Here is a 26,415-nt window from a genome sequence, read left to right as displayed (position 1 = left end):
GTATGGGTTTAGGTTCTGCTGTGTGTACTGGTGGTTGACTGCCCCCCAGCCCAGAGTGTGCATGGAAAATTGTCTGGCAGCCTCCCTGACAGCAAGCAGTGATAGTGCCCATGAAGGGCACCTTGTTGGGCCCGCCCCTTTCACGGTTATCGCTTTTTGGCCTTTTGGCTAAGATCAAGTGTAGTATCTGTTCTTATCAGTTTAATATCTGATACATCCCCTATCTGGGGACCATATATTAAATGGATTTTTGAGAACGGGGGCCGATTTCGAAGCTTGCTTCCGTCGCCCTATGCATTGACCCGATATGGCAGTATCTTCGGGTACAGTGCACCACCCCCTTACAGGGTTAAAAAGAAAGATTCCTACTTTCATTGCTACCTGCTTGCTGGCTAGCCAGCTAGCCAGCCCTGTGGGCCTTGCTGCTGCTGCAGCCAAAAAACAAAAGGTGGTGCTGCTGCTGCTTCTGCTGCTTCTGCTTCTGCTTGTGTCTGGCCGCTGTTGGAGCGTCCAGGCACAGGACTTCTGCTGCTGCTGACTAAATGGCCTCCTTAATTGGATCATTTGAGTAGCCAGCACACCTGTGCAGGTAGGGCATGACATGATAGGCAGCTGCCTTGATAGCGGGTGGGTGCTGAATGTTCCTAATTGACAAAATAAGATTAATGCTTATGAAGAAATATAAAATCTCATCCCTTCCCCAATATCGCGCCACACCCCTACCCCTTAATTCCCTGGTTGAACTTGATGGACATATGTCTTTTTTCGACCGTACTAACTATGTAACTATGTAACATAACATGGGGGGGGGGGGGGGTCTCCTGGCTGTTCACACAGGTGTGTCATTGCTGTACATTGACCATGCATTGCTTCTGTGGTATTGCAAAGGCAAAGACAAATGCTTCCAGCCATCCATTGCACTAATGGATTGGTCATCAGCTGGCTGTCTATGTCCCGCATCAATATAGACCAAAGTACAGAGGGTTAGGCTATGCTATTGTGCACCTACCTGATGCATCAGAAGGTGCGAGGCCCTTGCTAAATTCTGTGCACAGACTTTGAGATCTATACTTTAGACTGTATCTAAACCTGCTCCAACATGGACTGACATTCTGGCCTACTTTCAGCCGATGCGACTTGTCTGTCGCTGAACAGTCGCTTTTTATGTATTCAGCACCTATGTATAATGTTGTAAAAATGCTCTAGAAGCTAAAGTCGCAGAAATGTCACACATATTTGGCCTGCAACTTTCTGTGCGACAAATTCAGACAGGAAAAATCAGTATAAATCCTTAGAAAATTATCCCCCAGTGTCTCCATCTGCTGGCGGTATTAAATAAGCATTGCTGCACTGATGGGGTATGCATTAGACGAAAAAAAAGAAGAAAAAGAAGAATAATACGCCCAGAAAAGAGGCGAAAAGGAGAAAAACGTAAAAAAACGTGAAAAAAAAGTAAGAGGAAGAGAAGGGAAAAAAAGGTGGAAATGGGTTTAAAAGTGATTTCGGCGGAGAAATATATATATATATATATATATATATATATATATATATATACGCGCACACACACACATATATATAAACGTATTCTCCGTTGAGATATTGCAGCCGCTGCTGTGTCCAGGCCCAGGAGCCTTAGCACTGTGCTGTGATGTCACTCAATACCACTGACATCACTAGGTGTAAACAACATCTCTCCTTTGCTGTGTATGTGACTATGGAGCTGTTTGGTGATGTCGTCTATTATGGCCTTCATAGAAGCAACAGGAGATTGTTGCATCCATCTAGAACCCTCAGAACTACAGTGCTGTGATGTCACTCACTTCCACAGGCCTTGCAGAGTGTAAACAACAACAACCCAGCTTTGTTGTGTATGTAACCATAGGGATTTGTGATGTCACCTAGAACCTTCACAGCAGCGACAGCTTTATGAGGAGCATCAGCACTGCTCTGCCTGAGCAGAACCATCACCGCCATAGGTTGTCAAATAACCCGGGTTTAACCCACACAGGTAAGTCCAATGGGGTGCAGGCATGTCCTCTATGCTTACAGCTTCCCGTGGGTGTTGGTTTGATACCGTTTGGGGACAGCCAAGGAGGCATCTGCAGGCAACAAAGGTAGGTGTGTGCTTGTGTGTGTGTTTCCTATGCAGATCCTAAGCCCAGTGTCACATGCAAGTAGGAGGAGTAAGAAGGGTTCCTGGCAAATCCGGGTTATGGATTGCATTTAAAAAGGCCCCGTGGGAGTGCAATGGGCCCCTGTCTTGCTGCTTAGCAATAATGGTATGGGTTTAGGTTCTGCTGTGTGTACTGGTGGTTGACTGCCCCCCAGCCCAGAGTGTGCATGGAAAATTGTCTGGCAGCCTCCCTGACAGCAAGCAGTGATAGTGCCCATGAAGGGCACCTTGTTGGGCCCGCCCCTTTCACGGTTATCGCTTCTCGGCCTTTTGGCTAAGATCAAGTGTAGTATCTGCATTTGGTCTGGTCGGAAGGTGTCTGTGGTACCCCGCTTCTCGGCCTTGGGGGATTGTCTCTCCTTACGGAGGGACTTCACCCCCTTGCTGCTATTGGGGAGCGGGCTTAGTCCACAGACAACGGGTTGCGATCCCCCTGTCTCTGGGACCTTGTGTCTCAGAAGGCATTTTCGGTACGTTGAGCGTTACCTGTAGCTTCGGAAGCACCTAGGGTACCCCCGACCTCTGCCTTGGGTAAGGGTTCCGCTTTTATAGCGGGATTCCGAGCCCCTGCTGCTATTGGGGAAGGGGCTTAGTCCCTGGGTGTGGAAGATGCCGTTCTCCTGGGCTTTCCCCTCTGGGGAAATGTCGATGCGAAATACCATCCGCATAGAGGTGTCGGAGAGCCATCGTCAGTTGAAGAACCTCCGCTTCATTGCGGAGGTGATTCTTCTTGACTACTTCCGCCTCAATAGGGAGGACATCCTGTGTCTAAATGACCAGGAAAGCCGTGGCCTGTATACCGTCACCTTCACGGCCACGGCGTGTTGCGATAACATCTATGCAACCTTGTCTGGTGCGGACCAGAGGGACGATCGACTCGACGGTCTTTCGTTCCAGTTCCTCTATGGTGAGGAACATATACCGTTGGTGGTGGCTATGCACAGCCCTCATGTGACCACGGAGGATATAGCCACTTTTCTTCGGCGATACTGCGAAGAGGTGCGATTCGCAAACAAAATATTGAACTCCGTGCGGTTCTGGAACGGCAAGAGGAAGTTCTGGGTCAAGCTCCGTAAGGATCCCGGTGGTATTGGGGGTCTTTGCCATCCGCCCCCAAATTTTGCCATCGGGAGAGTTCGGGGCTTCCTGTTCTATCCTCAAATGCCTATGTATTGCCGAAATTGCTTGAGGTTTGGCCACACCCAGGAGACCTGCGGCGCGGAGCGTGTGATTCGCTGCAATAGGTGTGGCCAAGAAGGTCACATAGCCTCAAGATGTAGCCATACGATAAGGTGTAACCTCTGCGGAGAGGAAAATCATGATTTTAATTCCTGTCCCCATAAAGCAAAAACTACGATGGGTGGGTCAAGGCTGGGCCCACCCAAAGAGGGGACAGGACAAAAGACGTCCTTTTTTAAGATGCCCAAACCCCAGAAGGCAGGTACTGATGGGTCCAGGCCCAAGACCTCTGGTGCTCCATCGGGGGGCCCACCGGTGGTAGTGCTGGGGGGAGGCCATGGGGATTCCACGAAGCCCGGGCGGGTGATCGAGTTTACTGCCCGGGAAATTGAAAGACGTCGATCGACTTCCTACCTGGCTCAAGAGCCCGCCGAAACTTCTGAAGGGGGCTCACCTGTGGCGGGTGGCAGCCGACGGGCCTCGGTGGGGGCAGAGGTGGACCCAAAATTGCAGCATAAGCCAGGTACTGGCTTGGCCCAGGGTCGCCCTGCTCCGGACGAAGAGGCCCCGGTGAAAGCCCGCCGGAAGGGGAGCCAGGTGGCCAGGTCTGAGCCCGGTCCTGTTACTCCGCCTATACAGGACAGGGCCAAGAAGACAAGTGGCGCCAAACCAGGGTTTGCTGCCCCGCCAGCAGTGGACCCGGTGGGTAAAACTGGCCATCGTCGATCGATGGGGAAGTTGGAGCAACAGTCCTCAGCAACGCTTGCTGGGGAACAAGCGATGAAAACTTCCCAAGGTAGCGGCAAAGGTTCCGGAAAAGAGGCCTCACAGGCCCCTGTGCAGCAGTTCCAGTCGTCAAAAGATGAAAGAAGACGCAGATCCATCAGCCGGGGGCCAGAGATTACATCGAGTGAGAGCAACACAGAGGATATGGACAGCAGTATGACATTTAAAAGACAAAGAGAAGAAGAAGAGGAAGACATTCAAAGGAAAGCGGCGTGCCGTAGTTCGGACGAGAGCGAGCTCAGGGTCGGGGCATCATCGATCTCAAGCTCCGACCCTCAGAACATTAAGGAGCTGATGACCCCGCAGGCGGGGGATGACGGTACGCAGCTTATTATTGACTTTGATTCTCCAAGCACGGACTCTCCATAAACTATGCCTATCCCTGTAAAAATTGCCTCACTCAATGTGAGGTCCTTAAAGAGCCCTGATCGCAGGGCTGCTTTATTTTCTTATCTAGAGACATGTGACTTTGACCTTTGCCTGCTACAAGAATGTGGAATCCCTAGTAAAATGGACTATAAAGACTTAAAAGAAGACTGGAAGCTGGGCCCATCCATATGGTCCGGTGCAAATGACTGTCGTTCTGTGGGTGTTGGGCTGCTCTGCCGAGGCCAGTCCTTTTCTATTCATACAGTAACTGAGATTGTGCCTGGCAGAGCTCTTTTAATTCATCTATATTTTAATGGACTTTTAATTCGTGTTTTAAATGTGTATGCCCCTCCTGATAAACAGGAGCGGGCAGAACTATTTGAAATTTTACCACTGTTTTGTGTTGGGTCTTCCCCCCTGCTGGTGGGAGGTGATTTTAACTGCATACGTGATGGGGAACACCGGCAGGGTGGGGATATTAATCGTAAAGACCGCACTTCTTACCTGCTTAAAAATTTTATTGATGATTTTAACTTGAAAGATTGCTGGAAGGATCTCTTGCCGGAGGACCCGGGCGCCACATGGTCCAATGGAAGAGTGAGCTCCAGAATCGATTTTAGTTTTTCCTCTAGAGCTTTTAAACCCCTGAAATGCACGCTCGAGCAGAATATCTTCTCTGATCATAAGCTCTTCTTGGTGGTCCTGGAGCTAGAGGGGGAGCAAAAAGCAAAAAGGGGCCTCTGGAGATTAAACACCACACTCCTAGAGGACCCTGAGATAAAAGAGGAGTTTGTGCGGACCTACCAATGCTGGCAATCACAAAGAAAACCCCACGAGCCTATGCTGCACTGGTGGGAGGGCACCAAATCTAAAATCAGGTTTTTTTTTATCAAAGCAGGTAAGAAGAAGGCAAAAATGGAAAAACAGTGGTTTTATGTTCTTAACATGCGTTTAAATGTACTTTTTAAATTGAAAGAAGCTGGTATGGATGTAGAAAATGATATTTTAAACCTTAAAACTGAAATAAAACATGCCATAGAAAAGAAAGGGAAACAAATCATTTTTAACTCACATGTGCAGCACCTGGAGGAGGGCGAGAAATGTTCCCGTTTCTTTTTTAAAAAAGTGATGAATAGGAGGGATATCATCCAAAACCTTGAGGGTGAATCCACTCCAAAAGGCATGTTAGATGCAGTTTTTAACTTCTACCAGCTTCTTTTTAATAAGAAAGATCTTAATCCATCCTTTTTAGAACATGTTCTTAATTCCCTTGATTTTAAGCTAGATGTTTTAGACCAGGAGGTTTTATCCCGTGATCTTAACTTAGATGAACTTTTATTTGTTTTTAAAAGTTTTTCTAGTGGGAAGGCCCCTGGGGAAGATGGTTTACCCATCGAATTTTATTTAGCTTTTTGGGATATTTTAAAGGATGATATGGTTTTATTGTATAAAGAAACTTTTATTGTTAATGAACTTCCCCCTTCCTGGAGGAGGGGGATTGTATCATTACTTTTTAAAAAGGGTGAAAAGGATATGCTAAAAAATTGGCGCCCCATCACACTTTTAAATGTCGATTATAAAGTTTTAGCCAAGTTATTAGCTGTCCGTTTTAAACCTTTTATTCATAAATTAATTCACCCAAATCAGGTTTGTGGGGTACCTGGAAGGTCTATAGCTGAATCCCTAAATATTTTAAGAGATGTTTTATGGTATTTTAAGGATAGAAATCAAACTGTAGCAATTTTATCCTTAGACTTTGAAAAAGCCTTTGATAGGGTCTCCCATGAATACCTGTTTTTAGTTCTTAAAAAGATGGCAGTGCCTGAAACGATTTTAAGCCGAATCATGCTTTTATACCGATCCTGTTTTAGTCAAGTCTCTGTTAATGGCTTTTTAACCAGCGGTGTTCCTCTTTTATCAGGTGTCAAACAGGGCTGCCCCCTGTCCCCACTCCTTTTTATTTGCGCAATCGAACCACTGATGGCCCTCCTCAGAAAAGACCGGGTAGTAAGAGGCGTACCGATACCTGGTGGAGGAGGGACCCATCTAAAGGTGTTGGGGTACATGGATGATGTCACCATACTGTGCCCGGACTCTCCATCCATGAGGGGGGCATTGAGGAACACCAGCTATTTCTGCGAGGTCTCTGGTTTTAAGCTAAACACAGATAAATGTGACTGTTTTTATATTGGCTCCTGGGATTCATCCATCACCCCAGGAGTCACAATGCAACAGGATCAAATTAAAGTTTTAGGTATTGTTTTTAACCAGGTCAATGATGGGAGCCCTAACTGGGATTCAGCTATAGCTAAGATGGAGAAGAAGATTTTAATGTGGAATCTTAGAAACCTTACCATGGAGGGGAAGATTTTAATAATAAAGATGGTTTTACTCCCTATTATGCTATACATTGCCATGGTATTTCCTCCATCTATTTTATACATTAAAAAAGTAACTAGAATTGTTTTTACTTTTTTATGGGGTTCAAAAATGGAGAAATTAAAGCGTGATTTTATGTACAAAAGTAAAGATAATGGCGGGAAAGATGTTCCTAACCTTTTTACTTTCTTTTACATAAAGTATTTTTGTTTCTGTTTTAAAATTATTAAATCCGATGGCATTTTTAGCTGCTTTTTAAGGTACGCTGCGGGCATGGTTTTTAAAAGATGGTTGCGCATCCCTCTGAACGCTCCGGTGCTTCTGTGTCCCCCAAAACATTATGTGGTGTTGGAAAAGACAGTCAGGCTCCTAGGTCTCCAAGATTTGGAGCCTGACATACTGGGGGACCAGAGAAAGGTATCAAAGGTCCTCAGGCGGAGTGAGGTTACCCTGGCAGTGTCCAATTTCACACAGGCAAGATCCAAAAAGGTATGGCGGAACGTGTACGGGAAGTTTCTGGCGAATGTACACAGGGATCTTGCCTGGGCAATCGTCCACCAGTGCCTCCCTACTCGTGAGTTCCAGCACAGGCGAGGACTGGTGGCGAGAGCCAAGTGCCCGAGAGATGGCTGCGGAGTGGACGAAACGGTGCTGCACATATTTTGGAACTGCCCTTTTGCACGGGAGCTTTGGAGGAAGGTAGGCCCACTTTTGAAGTGGGCCTGCGGCCTAAAAGATTTTAATCACGAATGTGTCTTTTACGGTCTTTTTAACTGCCCCAATTTTAAACAGCAGATGATCTGCTGGATGATTATTAATTGTTTTAAAAATGCCATCTGGAAAGTTAGGAACATCTTACTTTTTAAACATGATTTTATTGATGTTAAAAACTGTATAAAGCTGGCCCTGAGTGAGATGTACATCTATTACCTAAGAGACAAGAAACAGTTGGGGGCCAGCGAGGCAGCATCCATGTGGTGTCTGCCTCTATGGAACGAAATAACAATATAATCAGTTTTTATGACATTTGTATAATGTTTTATCCTGCCATTTTTATTTTTTCTCCTTTTATAACTGGTTTTATTATTTGTATTTTAAAACTTTTGTGAACCTTTTATTATTTTGCATTTTAAATTCTGTATGGTTTCTTATTTATTCAATAAAATTTTGTTGAAACCTTATCTGTTCTTATCAGTTTAATATCTGATACGTCCCCTATCTGGGGACCATATATTAAATGGATTTTTGAGAACGGGGGCCGATTTCGAAGCTTGCTTCCGTCGCCCTATGCATTGACCCGATATGGCAGTATCTTCGGGTACAGTGCACCACCCCCTTACAGGGTTAAAAAGAAAGATTCCTACTTTCATTGCTACCTGCTTGCTGGCTAGCCAGCTAGCCAGCCCTGTGGGCCTTGCTGCTGCTGCAGCCAAAAAACAAAAGGTGGTGCTGCTGCTGCTTCTGCTGCTTCTGCTTCTGCTTGTGTCTGGCCGCTGTTGGAGCGTCCAGGCACAGGACTTCTGCTGCTGCTGACTAAATGGCCTCCTTAATTGGATCATTTGAGTAGCCAGCACACCTGTGCAGGTAGGGCATGACATGATAGGCAGCTGCCTTGATAGCGGGTGGGTGCTGAATGTTCCTAATTGACAAAATAAGATTAATGCTTATGAAGAAATATAAAATCTCATCCCTTCCCCAATATCGCGCCACACCCCTACCCCTTAATTCCCTGGTTGAACTTGATGGACATATGTCTTTTTTCGACCGTACTAACTATGTAACTATGTAACATAACATGGGGGGGGGGGGGTCTCCTGGCTGTTCACACAGGTGTGTCATTGCTGTACATTGACCATGCATTGCTTCTGTGGTATTGCAAAGGCAAAGACAAATGCTTCCAGCCATCCATTGCACTAATGGATTGGTCATCAGCTGGCTGTCTATGTCCCGCATCAATATAGACCAAAGTACAGAGGGTTAGGCTATGCTATTGTGCACCTACCTGATGCATCAGAAGGTGCGAGGCCCTTGCTAAATTCTGTGCACAGACTTTGAGATCTATACTTTAGACTGTATCTAAACCTGCTCCAACATGGACTGACATTCTGGCCTACTTTCAGCCGATGCGACTTGTCTGTCGCTGAACAGTCGCTTTTTATGTATTCAGCACCTATGTATAATGTTGTAAAAATGCTCTAGAAGCTAAAGTCGCAGAAATGTCACACATATTTGGCCTGCAACTTTCTGTGCGACAAATTCAGACAGGAAAAATCAGTATAAATCCTTAGAAAATTATCCCCCAGTGTCTCCATCTGCTGGCGGTATTGAATAAGCATTGCTGCACTGATGGGGTATGCATTAGACGAAAAAAAAGAAGAAAAAGAAGAATAATACGCCCAGAAAAGAGGCGAAAAGGAGAAAAACGTAAAAAAACGTGAAAAAAAAGTAAGAGGAAGAGAAGGGAAAAAAAGGTGGAAATGGGTTTAAAAGTGATTTCGGCGGAGAAATATATATATATATATATATATATATATATATATATATATATATATATACGCGCACACACACACATATATATAAACGTATTCTCCGTTGAGATATTGCAGCCGCTGCTGTGTCCAGGCCCAGGAGCCTTAGCACTGTGCTGTGATGTCACTCAATACCACTGACATCACTAGGTGTAAACAACATCTCTCCTTTGCTGTGTATGTGACTATGGAGCTGTTTGGTGATGTCGTCTATTATGGCCTTCATAGAAGCAACAGGAGATTGTTGCATCCATCTAGAACCCTCAGAACTACAGTGCTATGATGTCACTCACTTCCACAGGCCTTGCAGAGTGTAAACAACAACAACCCAGCTTTGTTGTGTATGTAACCATAGGGATTTGTGATGTCACCTAGAACCTTCACAGCAGCGACAGCTTTATGAGGAGCATCAGCACTGCTCTGCCTGAGCAGAACCATCACCGCCATAGGTTGTCAAATAACCCGGGTTTAACCCACACAGGTAAGTCCAATGGGGTGCAGGCATGTCCTCTATGCTTACAGCTTCCCGTGGGTGTTGGTTTGATACCGTTTGGGGACAGCCAAGGAGGCATCTGCAGGCAACAAAGGTAGGTGTGTGCTTGTGTGTGTGTTTCCTATGCAGATCCTAAGCCCAGTGTCACATGCAAGTAGGAGGAGTAAGAAGGGTTCCTGGCAAATCCGGGTTATGGATTGCATTTAAAAAGGCCCCGTGGGAGTGCAATGGGCCCCTGTCTTGCTGCTTAGCAATAATGGTATGGGTTTAGGTTCTGCTGTGTGTACTGGTGGTTGACTGCCCCCCAGCCCAGAGTGTGCATGGAAAATTGTCTGGCAGCCTCCCTGACAGCAAGCAGTGATAGTGCCCATGAAGGGCACCTTGTTGGGCCCGCCCCTTTCACGGTTATCGCTTCTCGGCCTTTTGGCTAAGATCAAGTGTAGTATCTGTTCTTATCAGTTTAATATCTGATACGTCCCCTATCTGGGGACCATATATTAAATGGATTTTTGAGAACGGGGGCCGATTTCGAAGCTTGCTTCCGTCGCCCTATGCATTGACCCGATATGGCAGTATCTTCGGGTACAGTGCACCACCCCCTTACAGGGTTAAAAAGAAAGATTCCTACTTTCATTGCTACCTGCTTGCTGGCTAGCCAGCTAGCCAGCCCTGTGGGCCTTGCTGCTGCTGCAGCCAAAAAACAAAAGGTGGTGCTGCTGCTGCTTCTGCTTCTGCTTGTGTCTGGCCGCTGTTGGAGCGTCCAGGCACAGGACTTCTGCTGCTGCTGACTAAATGGCCTCCTTAATTGGATCATTTGAGTAGCCAGCACACCTGTGCAGGTAGGGCATGACATGATAGGCAGCTGCCTTGATAGCGGGTGGGTGCTGAATGTTCCTAATTGACAAAATAAGATTAATGCTTATGAAGAAATATAAAATCTCATCCCTTCCCCAATATCGCGCCACACCCCTACCCCTTAATTCCCTGGTTGAACTTGATGGACATATGTCTTTTTTCGACCGTACTAACTATGTAACTATGTAACATAACATGGGGGGGGGGGGGGGGTCTCCTGGCTGTTCACACAGGTGTGTCATTGCTGTACATTGACCATGCATTGCTTCTGTGGTATTGCAAAGGCAAAGACAAATGCTTCCAGCCATCCATTGCACTAATGGATTGGTCATCAGCTGGCTGTCTATGTCCCGCATCAATATAGACCAAAGTACAGAGGGTTAGGCTATGCTATTGTGCACCTACCTGATGCATCAGAAGGTGCGAGGCCCTTGCTAAATTCTGTGCACAGACTTTGAGATCTATACTTTAGACTGTATCTAAACCTGCTCCAACATGGACTGACATTCTGGCCTACTTTCAGCCGATGCGACTTGTCTGTCGCTGAACAGTCGCTTTTTATGTATTCAGCACCTATGTATAATGTTGTAAAAATGCTCTAGAAGCTAAAGTCGCAGAAATGTCACACATATTTGGCCTGCAACTTTCTGTGCGACAAATTCAGACAGGAAAAATCAGTATAAATCCTTAGAAAATTATCCCCCAGTGTCTCCATCTGCTGGCGGTATTGAATAAGCATTGCTGCACTGATGGGGTATGCATTAGACGAAAAAAAAGAAGAAAAAGAAGAATAATACGCCCAGAAAAGAGGCGAAAAGGAGAAAAACGTAAAAAAACGTGAAAAAAAAGTAAGAGGAAGAGAAGGGAAAAAAAGGTGGAAATGGGTTTAAAAGTGATTTCGGCGGAGAAATATATATATATATATATATATATATATATATATATATATATATATACGCGCACACACACACATATATATAAACGTATTCTCCGTTGAGATATTGCAGCCGCTGCTGTGTCCAGGCCCAGGAGCCTTAGCACTGTGCTGTGATGTCACTCAATACCACTGACATCACTAGGTGTAAACAACATCTCTCCTTTGCTGTGTATGTGACTATGGAGCTGTTTGGTGATGTCGTCTATTATGGCCTTCATAGAAGCAACAGGAGATTGTTGCATCCATCTAGAACCCTCAGAACTACAGTGCTATGATGTCACTCACTTCCACAGGCCTTGCAGAGTGTAAACAACAACAACCCAGCTTTGTTGTGTATGTAACCATAGGGATTTGTGATGTCACCTAGAACCTTCACAGCAGCGACAGCTTTATGAGGAGCATCAGCACTGCTCTGCCTGAGCAGAACCATCACCGCCATAGGTTGTCAAATAACCCGGGTTTAACCCACACAGGTAAGTCCAATGGGGTGCAGGCATGTCCTCTATGCTTACAGCTTCCCGTGGGTGTTGGTTTGATACCGTTTGGGGACAGCCAAGGAGGCATCTGCAGGCAACAAAGGTAGGTGTGTGCTTGTGTGTGTGTTTCCTATGCAGATCCTAAGCCCAGTGTCACATGCAAGTAGGAGGAGTAAGAAGGGTTCCTGGCAAATCCGGGTTATGGATTGCATTTAAAAAGGCCCCGTGGAAGTGCAATGGGCCCCTGTCTTGCTGCTTAGCAATAATGGTATGGGTTTAGGTTCTGCTGTGTGTACTGGTGGTTGACTGCCCCCCAGCCCAGAGTGTGCATGGAAAATTGTCTGGCAGCCTCCCTGACAGCAAGCAGTGATAGTGCCCATGAAGGGCACCTTGTTGGGCCCGCCCCTTTCACGGTTATCGCTTCTCGGCCTTTTGGCTAAGATCAAGTGTAGTATCTGTTCTTATCAGTTTAATATCTGATACGTCCCCTATCTGGGGACCATATATTAAATGGATTTTTGAGAACGGGGGCCGATTTCGAAGCTTGCTTCCGTCGCCCTATGCATTGACCCGATATGGCAGTATCTTCGGGTACAGTGCACCCCCCCCTTACAGGGTTAAAAAGAAAGATTCCTACTTTCATTGCTACCTGCTTGCTGGCTAGCCAGCTAGCCAGCCCTGTGGGCCTTGCTGCTGCTGCAGCCAAAAAACAAAAGGTGGTGCTGCTGCTGCTTCTGCTGCTTCTGCTTCTGCTTGTGTCTGGCCGCTGTTGGAGCGTCCAGGCACAGGACTTCTGCTGCTGCTGACTAAATGGCCTCCTTAATTGGATCATTTGAGTAGCCAGCACACCTGTGCAGGTAGGGCATGACATGATAGGCAGCTGCCTTGATAGCGGGTGGGTGCTGAATGTTCCTAATTGACAAAATAAGATTAATGAAGAAATATAAAATCTCATCCCTTCCCCAATATCGCGCCACACCCCTACCCCTTAATTCCCTGGTTGAACTTGATGGACATATGTCTTTTTTCGACCGTACTAACTATGTAACTATGTAACATAACATGGGGGGGGGGGGGGGGTCTCCTGGCTGTTCACACAGGTGTGTCATTGCTGTACATTGACCATGCATTGCTTCTGTGGTATTGCAAAGGCAAAGACAAATGCTTCCAGCCATCCATTGCACTAATGGATTGGTCATCAGCTGGCTGTCTATGTCCCGCATCAATATAGACCAAAGTACAGAGGGTTAGGCTATGCTATTGTGCACCTACCTGATGCATCAGAAGGTGCGAGGCCCTTGCTAAATTCTGTGCACAGACTTTGAGATCTATACTTTAGACTGTATCTAAACCTGCTCCAACATGGACTGACATTACATTCTGGCCTACTTTCAGCCGATGCGACTTGTCTGTCGCTGAACAGTCGCTTTTTATGTATTCAGCACCTATGTATAATGTTGTAAAAATGCTCTAGAAGCTAAAGTCGCAGAAATGTCACACATATTTGGCCTGCAACTTTCTGTGCGACAAATTCAGACAGGAAAAATCAGTATAAATCCTTAGAAAATTATCCCCCAGTGTCTCCATCTGCTGGCGGTATTGAATAAGCATTGCTGCACTGATGGGGTATGCATTAGACGAAAAAAAAGAAGAAAAAGAAGAATAATACGCCCAGAAAAGAGGCGAAAAGGAGAAAAACGTAAAAAAACGTGAAAAAAAAGTAAGAGGAAGAGAAGGGAAAAAAAGGTGGAAATGGGTTTAAAAGTGATTTCGGCGGAGAAATATATATATATATATATATATATATATATATATATATATATATACGCGCACACACACACATATATATAAACGTATTCTCCGTTGAGATATTGCAGCCGCTGCTGTGTCCAGGCCCAGGAGCCTTAGCACTGTGCTGTGATGTCACTCAATACCACTGACATCACTAGGTGTAAACAACATCTCTCCTTTGCTGTGTATGTGACTATGGAGCTGTTTGGTGATGTCGTCTATTATGGCCTTCATAGAAGCAACAGGAGATTGTTGCATCCATCTAGAACCCTCAGAACTACAGTGCTATGATGTCACTCACTTCCACAGGCCTTGCAGAGTGTAAACAACAACAACCCAGCTTTGTTGTGTATGTAACCATAGGGATTTGTGATGTCACCTAGAACCTTCACAGCAGCGACAGCTTTATGAGGAGCATCAGCACTGCTCTGCCTGAGCAGAACCATCACCGCCATAGGTTGTCAAATAACCCGGGTTTAACCCACACAGGTAAGTCCAATGGGGTGCAGGCATGTCCTCTATGCTTACAGCTTCCCGTGGGTGTTGGTTTGATACCGTTTGGGGACAGCCAAGGAGGCATCTGCAGGCAACAAAGGTAGGTGTGTGCTTGTGTGTGTGTTTCCTATGCAGATCCTAAGCCCAGTGTCACATGCAAGTAGGAGGAGTAAGAAGGGTTCCTGGCAAATCCGGGTTATGGATTGCATTTAAAAAGGCCCCGTGGGAGTGCAATGGGCCCCTGTCTTGCTGCTTAGCAATAATGGTATGGGTTTAGGTTCTGCTGTGTGTACTGGTGGTTGACTGCCCCCCAGCCCAGAGTGTGCATGGAAAATTGTCTGGCAGCCTCCCTGACAGCAAGCAGTGATAGTGCCCATGAAGGGCACCTTGTTGGGCCCGCCCCTTTCACGGTTATCGCTTCTCGGCCTTTTGGCTAAGATCAAGTGTAGTATCTGTTCTTATCAGTTTAATATCTGATACGTCCCCTATCTGGGGACCATATATTAAATGGATTTTTGAGAACGGGGGCCGATTTCGAAGCTTGCTTCCGTCGCCCTATGCATTGACCCGATATGGCAGTATCTTCGGGTACAGTGCACCACCCCCTTACAGGGTTAAAAAGAAAGATTCCTACTTTCATTGCTACCTGCTTGCTGGCTAGCCAGCTAGCCAGCCCTGTGGGCCTTGCTGCTGCTGCAGCCAAAAAACAAAAGGTGGTGCTGCTGCTGCTTCTGCTGCTTCTGCTTCTGCTTGTCTGGCCGCTGTTGGAGCGTCCAGGCACAGGACTTCTGCTGCTGCTGACTAAATGGCCTCCTTAATTGGATCATTTGAGTAGCCAGCACACCTGTGCAGGTAGGGCATGACATGATAGGCAGCTGCCTTGATAGCGGGTGGGTGCTGAATGTTCCTAATTGACAAAATAAGATTAATGCTTATGAAGAAATATAAAATCTCATCCCTTCCCCAATATCGCGCCACACCCCTACCCCTTAATTCCCTGGTTGAACTTGATGGACATATGTCTTTTTTCGACCGTACTAACTATGTAACTATGTAACATAACATGGGGGGGGGGGGGTGTCTCCTGGCTGTTCACACAGGTGTGTCATTGCTGTACATTGACCATGCATTGCTTCTGTGGTATTGCAAAGGCAAAGACAAATGCTTCCAGCCATCCATTGCACTAATGGATTGGTCATCAGCTGGCTGTCTATGTCCCGCATCAATATAGACCAAAGTACAGAGGGTTAGGCTATGCTATTGTGCACCTACCTGATGCATCAGAAGGTGCGAGGCCCTTGCTAAATTCTGTGCACAGACTTTGAGATCTATACTTTAGACTGTATCTAAACCTGCTCCAACATGGACTGACATTCTGGCCTACTTTCAGCCGATGCGACTTGTCTGTCGCTGAACAGTCGCTTTTTATGTATTCAGCACCTATGTATAATGTTGTAAAAATGCTCTAGAAGCTAAAGTCGCAGAAATGTCACACATATTTGGCCTGCAACTTTCTGTGCGACAAATTCAGACAGGAAAAATCAGTATAAATCCTTAGAAAATTATCCCCCAGTGTCTCCATCTGCTGGCGGTATTGAATAAGCATTGCTGCACTGATGGGGTATGCATTAGACGAAAAAAAAGAAGAAAAAGAAGAATAATACGCCCAGAAAAGAGGCGAAAAGGAGAAAAACGTAAAAAAACGTGAAAAAAAAGTAAGAGGAAGAGAAGGGAAAAAAAGGTGGAAATGGGTTTAAAAGTGATTTCGGCGGAGAAATATATATATATATATATATATATATATATATATATATATATATATATATATACGCGCACACACACACATATATATAAACGTATTCTCCGTTGAGATATTGCAGCCGCTGCTGTGTCCAGGCCCAGGAGCCTTAGCACTGTGCTGTGATGTCACTCAATACCACTGACATCACTAGGTGTAAACAACATCTCTCCTTTGCTGTGTATGTGACTATGGAGCTGTTTGGTGATGTCGTCTATTATGGCCTTCATAGAAGCAACAGGAGATTGTTGCATCCATCTAGAACCCTCAGAACTACAGTGCTATGATGTCACTCACTTCCACAGGCCTTGCAGAGTGTAAACAACAACAACCCAGCTTTGTTGTGTATGTAACCATAGGGATTTGTGATGTCACCTAGAACCTTCACAGCAGCGACAGCTTTATGAGGAGCATCAGCACTGCTCTGCCTGAGCAGAACCATCACCGCCATAGGTTGTCAAATAACCCGGGTTTAACCCACACAGGTAAGTCCAATGGGGTGCAGGCATGTCCTCTATGCTTACAGCTTCCCGTGGGTGTTGGTTTGATACCGTTTGGGGACAGCCAAGGAGGCATCTGCAGGCAACAAAGGTAGGTGTGTGCTTGTGTGTGTGTTTCCTATGCAGATCCTAAGCCCAGTGTCACATGCAAGTAGGAGGAGTAAGAAGGGTTCCTGGCAAATCCGGGTTATGGATTGCATTTAAAAAGGCCCCGTGGGAGTGCAATGGGCCCCTGTCTTGCTGCTTAGCAATAATGGTATGGGTTTAGGTTCTGCTGTGTGTACTGGTGGTTGACTGCCCCCCAGCCCAGAGTGTGCATGGAAAATTGTCTGGCAGCCTCCCTGACAGCAAGCAGTGATAGTGCCCATGAAGGGCACCTTGTTGGGCCCGCCCCTTTCACGGTTATCGCTTCTCGGCCTTTTGGCTAAGATCAAGTGTAGTATCTGTTCTTATCAGTTTAATATCTGATACGTCCCCTATCTGGGGACCATATATTAAATGGATTTTTGAGAACGGGGGCCGATTTCGAAGCTTGCTTCCGTCGCCCTATGCATTGACCCGATATGGCAGTATCTTCGGGTACAGTGCACCACCCCCTTACAGGGTTAAAAAGAAAGATTCCTACTTTCATTGCTACCTGCTTGCTGGCTAGCCAGCTAGCCAGCCCTGTGGGCCTTGCTGCTGCTGCAGCCAAAAAACAAAAGGTGGTGCTGCTGCTGCTTCTGCTGCTTCTGCTTCTGCTTGTGTCTGGCCGCTGTTGGAGCGTCCAGGCACAGGACTTCTGCTGCTGCTGACTAAATGGCCTCCTTAATTGGATCATTTGAGTAGCCAGCACACCTGTGCAGGTAGGGCATGACATGATAGGCAGCTGCCTTGATAGCGGGTGGGTGCTGAATGTTCCTAATTGACAAAATAAGATTAATGCTTATGAAGAAATATAAAATCTCATCCCTTCCCCAATATCGCGCCACACCCCTACCCCTTAATTCCCTGGTTGAACTTGATGGACATATGTCTTTTTTCGACCGTACTAACTATGTAACTATGTAACATAACATGGGGGGGGGGGGGGGGGTCTCCTGGCTGTTCACACAGGTGTGTCATTGCTGTACATTGACCATGCATTGCTTCTGTGGTATTGCAAAGGCAAAGACAAATGCTTCCAGCCATCCATTGCACTAATGGATTGGTCATCAGCTGGCTGTCTATGTCCCGCATCAATATAGACCAAAGTACAGAGGGTTAGGCTATGCTATTGTGCACCTACCTGATGCATCAGAAGGTGCGAGGCCCTTGCTAAATTCTGTGCACAGACTTTGAGATCTATACTTTAGACTGTATCTAAACCTGCTCCAACATGGACTGACATTCTGGCCTACTTTCAGCCGATGCGACTTGTCTGTCGCTGAACAGTCGCTTTTTATGTATTCAGCACCTATGTATAATGTTGTAAAAATGCTCTAGAAGCTAAAGTCGCAGAAATGTCACACATATTTGGCCTGCAACTTTCTGTGCGACAAATTCAGACAGGAAAAATCAGTATAAATCCTTAGAAAATTATCCCCCAGTGTCTCCATCTGCTGGCGGTATTGAATAAGCATTGCTGCACTGATGGGGTATGCATTAGACGAAAAAAAAGAAGAAAAAGAAGAATAATACGCCCAGAAAAGAGGCGAAAAGGAGAAAAACGTAAAAAAACGTGAAAAAAAAGTAAGAGGAAGAGAAGGGAAAAAAAGGTGGAAATGGGTTTAAAAGTGATTTCGGCGGAGAAATATATATATATATATATATATATATATATATATATATATGCGCACACACACACATATATATAAACGTATTCTCCGTTGAGATATTGCAGCCGCTGCTGTGTCCAGGCCCAGGAGCCTTAGCACTGTGCTGTGATGTCACTCAATACCACTGACATCACTAGGTGTAAACAACATCTCTCCTTTGCTGTGTATGTGACTATGGAGCTGTTTGGTGATGTCGTCTATTATGGCCTTCATAGAAGCAACAGGAGATTGTTGCATCCATCTAGAACCCTCAGAACTACAGTGCTATGATGTCACTCACTTCCACAGGCCTTGCAGAGTGTAAACAACAACAACCCAGCTTTGTTGTGTATGTAACCATAGGGATTTGTGATGTCACCTAGAACCTTCACAGCAGCGACAGCTTTATGAGGAGCATCAGCACTGCTCTGCCTGAGCAGAACCATCACCGCCATAGGTTGTCAAATAACCCGGGTTTAACCCACACAGGTAAGTCCAATGGGGTGCAGGCATGTCCTCTATGCTTACAGCTTTCCGTGGGTGTTGGTTTGATACCGTTTGGGGACAGCCAAGGAGGCATCTGCAGGCAACAAAGGTAGGTGTGTGCTTGTGTGTGTGTTTCCTATGCAGATCCTAAGCCCAGTGTCACATGCAAGTAGGAGGAGTAAGAAGGGTTCCTGGCAAATCCGGGTTATGGATTGCATTTAAAAAGGCCCCGTGGGAGTGCAATGGGCCCCTGTCTTGCTGCTTAGCAATAATGGTATGGGTTTAGGTTCTGCTGTGTGTACTGGTGGTTGACTGCCCCCCAGCCCAGAGTGTGCATGGAAAATTGTCTGGCAGCCTCCCTGACAGCAAGCAGTGATAGTGCCCATGAAGGGCACCTTGTTGGGCCCGCCCCTTTCACGGTTATCGCTTCTCGGCCTTTTGGCTAAGATCAAGTGTAGTATCTGTTCTTATCAGTTTAATATCTGATACGTCCCCTATCTGGGGACCATATATTAAATGGATTTTTGAGAACGGGGGCCGATTTCGAAGCTTGCTTCCGTCGCCCTATGCATTGACCCGATATGGCAGTATCTTCGGGTACAGTGCACCACCCCCTTACAGGGTTAAAAAGAAAGATTCCTACTTTCATTGCTACCTGCTTGCTGGCTAGCCAGCTAGCCAGCCCTGTGGGCCTTGCTGCTGCTGCAGCCAAAAAACAAAAGGTGGTGCTGCTGCTGCTTCTGCTGCTTCTGCTTGTGTCTGGCCGCTGTTGGAGCGTCCAGGCACAGGACTTCTGCTGCTGCTGACTAAATGGCCTCCTTAATTGGATCATTTGAGTAGCCAGCACACCTGTGCAGGTAGGGCATGACATGATAGGCAGCTGCCTTGATAGCGGGTGGGTGCTGAATGTTCCTAATTGACAAAATAAGATTAATGCTTATGAAGAAATATAAAATCTCATCCCTTCCCCAATATCGCGCCACACCCCTACCCCTTAATTCCCTGGTTGAACTTGATGGACATATGTCTTTTTTCGACCGTACTAACTATGTAACTATGTAACATAACATGGGGGGGGGGGGGGGGTCTCCTGGCTGTTCACACAGGTGTGTCATTGCTGTACATTGACCATGCATTGCTTCTGTGGTATTGCAAAGGCAAAGACAAATGCTTCCAGCCATCCATTGCACTAATGGATTGGTCATCAGCTGGCTGTCTATGTCCCGCATCAATATAGACCAAAGTACAGAGGGTTAGGCTATGCTATTGTGCACCTACCTGATGCATCAGAAGGTGCGAGGCCCTTGCTAAATTCTGTGCACAGACTTTGAGATCTATACTTTAGACTGTATCTAAACCTGCTCCAACATGGACTGACATTCTGGCCTACTTTCAGCCGATGCGACTTGTCTGTCGCTGAACAGTCGCTTTTTATGTATTCAGCACCTATGTATAATGTTGTAAAAATGCTCTAGAAGCTAAAGTCGCAGAAATGTCACACATATTTGGCCTGCAACTTTCTGTGCGACAAATTCAGACAGGAAAAATCAGTATAAATCCTTAGAAAATTATCCCCCAGTGTCTCCATCTGCTGGCGGTATTGAATAAGCATTGCTGCACTGATGGGGTATGCATTAGACGAAAAAAAAGAAGAAAAAGAAGAATAATACGCCCAGAAAAGAGGCGAAAAGGAGAAAAACGTAAAAAAAACGTGAAAAAAAAGTAAGAGGAAGAGAAGGGAAAAAAAGGTGGAAATGGGTTTAAAAGTGATTTCGGCGGAGAAATATATATATATATATATATATATATATATATATATATATATATATATATATATATATATACGCGCACACACACACATATATATAAACGTATTCTCCGTTGAGATATTGCAGCCGCTGCTGTGTCCAGGCCCAGGAGCCTTAGCACTGTGCTGTGATGTCACTCAATACCACTGACATCACTAGGTGTAAACAACATCTCTCCTTTGCTGTGTATGTGACTATGGAGCTGTTTGGTGATGTCGTCTATTATGGCCTTCATAGAAGCAACAGGAGATTGTTGCATCCATCTAGAACCCTCAGAACTACAGTGCTATGATGTCACTCACTTCCACAGGCCTTGCAGAGTGTAAACAACAACAACCCAGCTTTGTTGTGTATGTAACCATAGGGATTTGTGATGTCACCTAGAACCTTCACAGCAGCGACAGCTTTATGAGGAGCATCAGCACTGCTCTGCCTGAGCAGAACCATCACCGCCATAGGTTGTCAAATAACCCGGGTTTAACCCACACAGGTAAGTCCAATGGGGTGCAGGCATGTCCTCTATGCTTACAGCTTCCCGTGGGTGTTGGTTTGATACCGTTTGGGGACAGCCAAGGAGGCATCTGCAGGCAACAAAGGTAGGTGTGTGCTTGTGTGTGTGTTTCCTATGCAGATCCTAAGCCCAGTGTCACATGCAAGTAGGAGGAGTAAGAAGGGTTCCTGGCAAATCCGGGTTATGGATTGCATTTAAAAAGGCCCCGTGGGAGTGCAATGGGCCCCTGTCTTGCTGCTTAGCAATAATGGTATGGGTTTAGGTTCTGCTGTGTGTACTGGTGGTTGACTGCCCCCCAGCCCAGAGTGTGCATGGAAAATTGTCTGGCAGCCTCCCTGACAGCAAGCAGTGATAGTGCCCATGAAGGGCACCTTGTTGGGCCCGCCCCTTTCACGGTTATCGCTTCTCGGCCTTTTGGCTAAGATCAAGTGTAGTATCTGTTCTTATCAGTTTAATATCTGATACGTCCCCTATCTGGGGACCATATATTAAATGGATTTTTGAGAACGGGGGCCGATTTCGAAGCTTGCTTCCGTCGCCCTATGCATTGACCCGATATGGCAGTATCTTCGGGTACAGTGCACCACCCCCTTACAGGGTTAAAAAGAAAGATTCCTACTTTCATTGCTACCTGCTTGCTGGCTAGCCAGCTAGCCAGCCCTGTGGGCCTTGCTGCTGCTGCAGCCAAAAAACAAAAGGTGGTGCTGCTGCTGCTTCTGCTGCTTCTGCTTCTGCTTGTGTCTGGCCGCTGTTGGAGCGTCCAGGCACAGGACTTCTGCTGCTGCTGACTAAATGGCCTCCTTAATTGGATCATTTGAGTAGCCAGCACACCTGTGCAGGTAGGGCATGACATGATAGGCAGCTGCCTTGATAGCGGGTGGGTGCTGAATGTTCCTAATTGACAAAATAAGATTAATGCTTATGAAGAAATATAAAATCTCATCCCTTCCCCAATATCGCGCCACACCCCTACCCCTTAATTCCCTGGTTGAACTTGATGGACATATGTCTTTTTTCGACCGTACTAACTATGTAACTATGTAACATAACATGGGGGGGGGGGGGGGGGGTCTCCTGGCTGTTCACACAGGTGTGTCATTGCTGTACATTGACCATGCATTGCTTCTGTGGTATTGCAAAGGCAAAGACAAATGCTTCCAGCCATCCATTGCACTAATGGATTGGTCATCAGCTGGCTGTCTATGTCCCGCATCAATATAGACCAAAGTACAGAGGGTTAGGCTATGCTATTGTGCACCTACCTGATGCATCAGAAGGTGCGAGGCCCTTGCTAAATTCTGTGCACAGACTTTGAGATCTATACTTTAGACTGTATCTAAACCTGCTCCAACATGGACTGACATTCTGGCCTACTTTCAGCCGATGCGACTTGTCTGTCGCTGAACAGTCGCTTTTTATGTATTCAGCACCTATGTATAATGTTGTAAAAATGCTCTAGAAGCTAAAGTCGCAGAAATGTCACACATATTTGGCCTGCAACTTTCTGTGCGACAAATTCAGACAGGAAAAATCAGTATAAATCCTTAGAAAATTATCCCCCAGTGTCTCCATCTGCTGGCGGTATTGAATAAGCATTGCTGCACTGATGGGGTATGCATTAGACGAAAAAAAAGAAGAAAAAGAAGAATAATACGCCCAGAAAAGAGGCGAAAAGGAGAAAAACGTAAAAAAACGTGAAAAAAAAGTAAGAGGAAGAGAAGGGAAAAAAAGGTGGAAATGGGTTTAAAAGTGATTTCGGCGGAGAAATATATATATATATATATATATATATATATATATATATATATATATATACGCGCACACACACACATATATATAAACGTATTCTCCGTTGAGATATTGCAGCCGCTGCTGTGTCCAGGCCCAGGAGCCTTAGCACTGTGCTGTGATGTCACTCAATACCACTGACATCACTAGGTGTAAACAACATCTCTCCTTTGCTGTGTATGTGACTATGGAGCTGTTTGGTGATGTCGTCTATTATGGCCTTCATAGAAGCAACAGGAGATTGTTGCATCCATCTAGAACCCTCAGAACTACAGTGCTATGATGTCACTCACTTCCACAGGCCTTGCAGAGTGTAAACAACAACAACCCAGCTTTGTTGTGTATGTAACCATAGGGATTTGTGATGTCACCTAGAACCTTCACAGCAGCGACAGCTTTATGAGGAGCATCAGCACTGCTCTGCCTGAGCAGAACCATCACCGCCATAGGTTGTCAAATAACCCGGGTTTAACCCACACAGGTAAGTCCAATGGGGTGCAGGCATGTCCTCTATGCTTACAGCTTCCCGTGGGTGTTGGTTTGATACCGTTTGGGGACAGCCAAGGAGGCATCTGCAGGCAACAAAGGTAGGTGTGTGCTTGTGTGTGTGTTTCCTATGCAGATCCTAAGCCCAGTGTCACATGCAAGTAGGAGGAGTAAGAAGGGTTCCTGGCAAATCCGGGTTATGGATTGCATTTAAAAAGGCCCCGTGGGAGTGCAATGGGCCCCTGTCTTGCTGCTTAGCAATAATGGTATGGGTTTAGGTTCTGCTGTGTGTACTGGTGGTTGACTGCCCCCCAGCCCAGAGTGTGCATGGAAAATTGTCTGGCAGCCTCCCTGACAGCAAGCAGTGATAGTGCCCATGAAGGGCACCTTGTTGGGCCCGCCCCTTTCACGGTTATCGCTTCTCGGCCTTTTGGCTAAGATCAAGTGTAGTATCTGTTCTTATCAGTTTAATATCTGATACGTCCCCTATCTGGGGACCATATATTAAATGGATTTTTGAGAACGGGGGCCGATTTTGAAGCTTGCTTCCGTCGCCCTATGCATTGACCCGATATGGCAGTATCTTCGGGTACAGTGCACCACCCCCTTACAGGGTTAAAAAGAAAGATTCCTACTTTCATTGCTACCTGCTTGCTGGCTAGCCAGCTAGCCAGCCCTGTGGGCCTTGCTGCTGCTGCAGCCAAAAAACAAAAGGTGGTGCTGCTGCTGCTTCTGCTGCTTCTGCTTCTGCTTGTGTCTGGCCGCTGTTGGAGCATCCAGGCACAGGACTTCTGCTGCTGCTGACTAAATGGCCTCCTTAATTGGATCATTTGAGTAGCCAGCACACCTGTGCAGGTAGGGCATGACATGATAGGCAGCTGCCTTGATAGCGGGTGGGTGCTGAATGTTCCTAATTGACAAAATAAGATTAATGCTTATGAAGAAATATAAAATCTCATCCCTTCCCCAATATCGCGCCACACCCCTACCCCTTAATTCCCTGGTTGAACTTGATGGACATATGTCTTTTTTCGACCGTACTAACTATGTAACTATGTAACATAACATGGGGGGGGGGGGGGGTCTCCTGGCTGTTCACACAGGTGTGTCATTGCTGTACATTGACCATGCATTGCTTCTGTGGTATTGCAAAGGCAAAGACAAATGCTTCCAGCCATCCATTGCACTAATGGATTGGTCATCAGCTGGCTGTCTATGTCCCGCATCAATATAGACCAAAGTACAGAGGGTTAGGCTATGCTATTGTGCACCTACCTGATGCATCAGAAGGTGCGAGGCCCTTGCTAAATTCTGTGCACAGACTTTGAGATCTATACTTTAGACTGTATCTAAACCTGCTCCAACATGGACTGACATTCTGGCCTACTTTCAGCCGATGCGACTTGTCTGTCGCTGAACAGTCGCTTTTTATGTATTCAGCACCTATGTATAATGTTGTAAAAATGCTCTAGAAGCTAAAGTCGCAGAAATGTCACACATATTTGGCCTGCAACTTTCTGTGCGACAAATTCAGACAGGAAAAATCAGTATAAATCCTTAGAAAATTATCCCCCAGTGTCTCCATCTGCTGGCGGTATTGAATAAGCATTGCTGCACTGATGGGGTATGCATTAGACGAAAAAAAAGAAGAAAAAGAAGAATAATACGCCCAGAAAAGAGGCGAAAAGGAGAAAAACGTAAAAAAACGTGAAAAAAAAGTAAGAGGAAGAGAAGGGAAAAAAAGGTGGAAATGGGTTTAAAAGTGATTTCGGCGGAGAAATATATATATATATATATATATATATATATATATATACGCGCACACACACACATATATATAAACGTATTCTCCGTTGAGATATTGCAGCCGCTGCTGTGTCCAGGCCCAGGAGCCTTAGCACTGTGCTGTGATGTCACTCAATACCACTGACATCACTAGGTGTAAACAACATCTCTCCTTTGCTGTGTATGTGACTATGGAGCTGTAGGGATTTGTGATGTCACCTAGAACCTTCACAGCAGCGACAGCTTTATGAGGAGCATCAGCACTGCTCTGCCTGAGCAGAACCATCACCGCCATAGGTTGTCAAATAACCCGGGTTTAACCCACACAGGTAAGTCCAATGGGGTGCAGGCATGTCCTCTATGCTTACAGCTTCCCGTGGGTGTTGGTTTGATAGGAAAAATCAGTATAAATCCTTAGAAAATTATCCCCCAGTGTCTCCATCTGCTGGCGGTATTGAATAAGCATTGCTGCACTGATGGGGTATGCATTAGACGAAAAAAAAGAAGAAAAAGAAGAATAATACGCCCAGAAAAGAGGCGAAAAGGAGAAAAACGTAAAAAAACGTGAAAAAAAAGTAAGAGGAAGAGAAGGGAAAAAAAGGTGGAAATGGGTTTAAAAGTGATTTCGGCGGAGAAATATATATATATATATATATATATACGCGCACACACACACATATATAAACGTATTCTCCGTTGAGATATTGCAGCCGCTGCTGTGTCCAGGCCCAGGAGCCTTAGCACTGTGCTGTGATGTCACTCAATACCACTGACATCACTAGGTGTAAACAACATCTCTCCTTTGCTGTGTATGTGACTATGGAGCTGTTTGGTGATGTCGTCTATTATGGCCTTCATAGAAGCAACAGGAGATTGTTGCATCCATCTAGAACCCTCAGAACTACAGTGCTATGATGTCACTCACTTCCACAGGCCTTGCAGAGTGTAAACAACAACAACCCAGCTTTGTTGTGTATGTAACCATAGGGATTTGTGATGTCACCTAGAACCTTCACA

General features: G+C 45.8%; 9 non-coding genes and 1 pseudogene across 9 annotated transcripts; all 10 read left to right on the top strand.

The window, feature by feature from the left end:
• Positions 1 to 148: 148 nt before the first annotated feature.
• Positions 149 to 339, top strand: LOC130331650 (U2 spliceosomal RNA). Its single transcript, XR_008874517.1, has one exon. It is a non-coding gene; the product is annotated as a U2 spliceosomal RNA (small nuclear RNA).
• Positions 340 to 2,427: 2,088 nt separating this feature from the next.
• LOC130331671 (U2 spliceosomal RNA) lies at positions 2,428 to 2,645 on the top strand (annotated as a pseudogene).
• A 5,389-nt stretch (positions 2,646 to 8,034) lies between these two features.
• On the top strand, positions 8,035 to 8,220 carry LOC130331653 (U2 spliceosomal RNA). Its single transcript, XR_008874519.1, has one exon. It is a non-coding gene; the product is annotated as a U2 spliceosomal RNA (small nuclear RNA).
• Positions 8,221 to 10,314: 2,094 nt separating this feature from the next.
• Positions 10,315 to 10,505, top strand: LOC130331721 (U2 spliceosomal RNA). The gene has a single exon (XR_008874567.1). It is a non-coding gene; the product is annotated as a U2 spliceosomal RNA (small nuclear RNA).
• Positions 10,506 to 12,591: 2,086 nt separating this feature from the next.
• On the top strand, positions 12,592 to 12,782 carry LOC130331705 (U2 spliceosomal RNA). The gene has a single exon (XR_008874553.1). It is a non-coding gene; the product is annotated as a U2 spliceosomal RNA (small nuclear RNA).
• A 2,092-nt stretch (positions 12,783 to 14,874) lies between these two features.
• LOC130331720 (U2 spliceosomal RNA) lies at positions 14,875 to 15,065 on the top strand. Its single transcript, XR_008874566.1, has one exon. It is a non-coding gene; the product is annotated as a U2 spliceosomal RNA (small nuclear RNA).
• Positions 15,066 to 17,163: 2,098 nt separating this feature from the next.
• On the top strand, positions 17,164 to 17,354 carry LOC130331719 (U2 spliceosomal RNA). Its single transcript, XR_008874565.1, has one exon. It is a non-coding gene; the product is annotated as a U2 spliceosomal RNA (small nuclear RNA).
• A 2,088-nt stretch (positions 17,355 to 19,442) lies between these two features.
• On the top strand, positions 19,443 to 19,633 carry LOC130331716 (U2 spliceosomal RNA). The gene has a single exon (XR_008874563.1). It is a non-coding gene; the product is annotated as a U2 spliceosomal RNA (small nuclear RNA).
• Positions 19,634 to 21,737: 2,104 nt separating this feature from the next.
• LOC130331715 (U2 spliceosomal RNA) lies at positions 21,738 to 21,928 on the top strand. The gene has a single exon (XR_008874562.1). It is a non-coding gene; the product is annotated as a U2 spliceosomal RNA (small nuclear RNA).
• A 2,099-nt stretch (positions 21,929 to 24,027) lies between these two features.
• On the top strand, positions 24,028 to 24,218 carry LOC130331717 (U2 spliceosomal RNA). The gene has a single exon (XR_008874564.1). It is a non-coding gene; the product is annotated as a U2 spliceosomal RNA (small nuclear RNA).
• Positions 24,219 to 26,415: the final 2,197 nt, after the last annotated feature.

Source organism: Hyla sarda, unplaced genomic scaffold (assembly GCF_029499605.1).
Source record: "Hyla sarda isolate aHylSar1 unplaced genomic scaffold, aHylSar1.hap1 scaffold_353, whole genome shotgun sequence".
In the NCBI taxonomy this organism is placed as follows: Eukaryota; Metazoa; Chordata; class Amphibia; order Anura; family Hylidae; genus Hyla; species Hyla sarda.
This window is presented reverse-complemented; position numbering and strand designations above follow the sequence as displayed.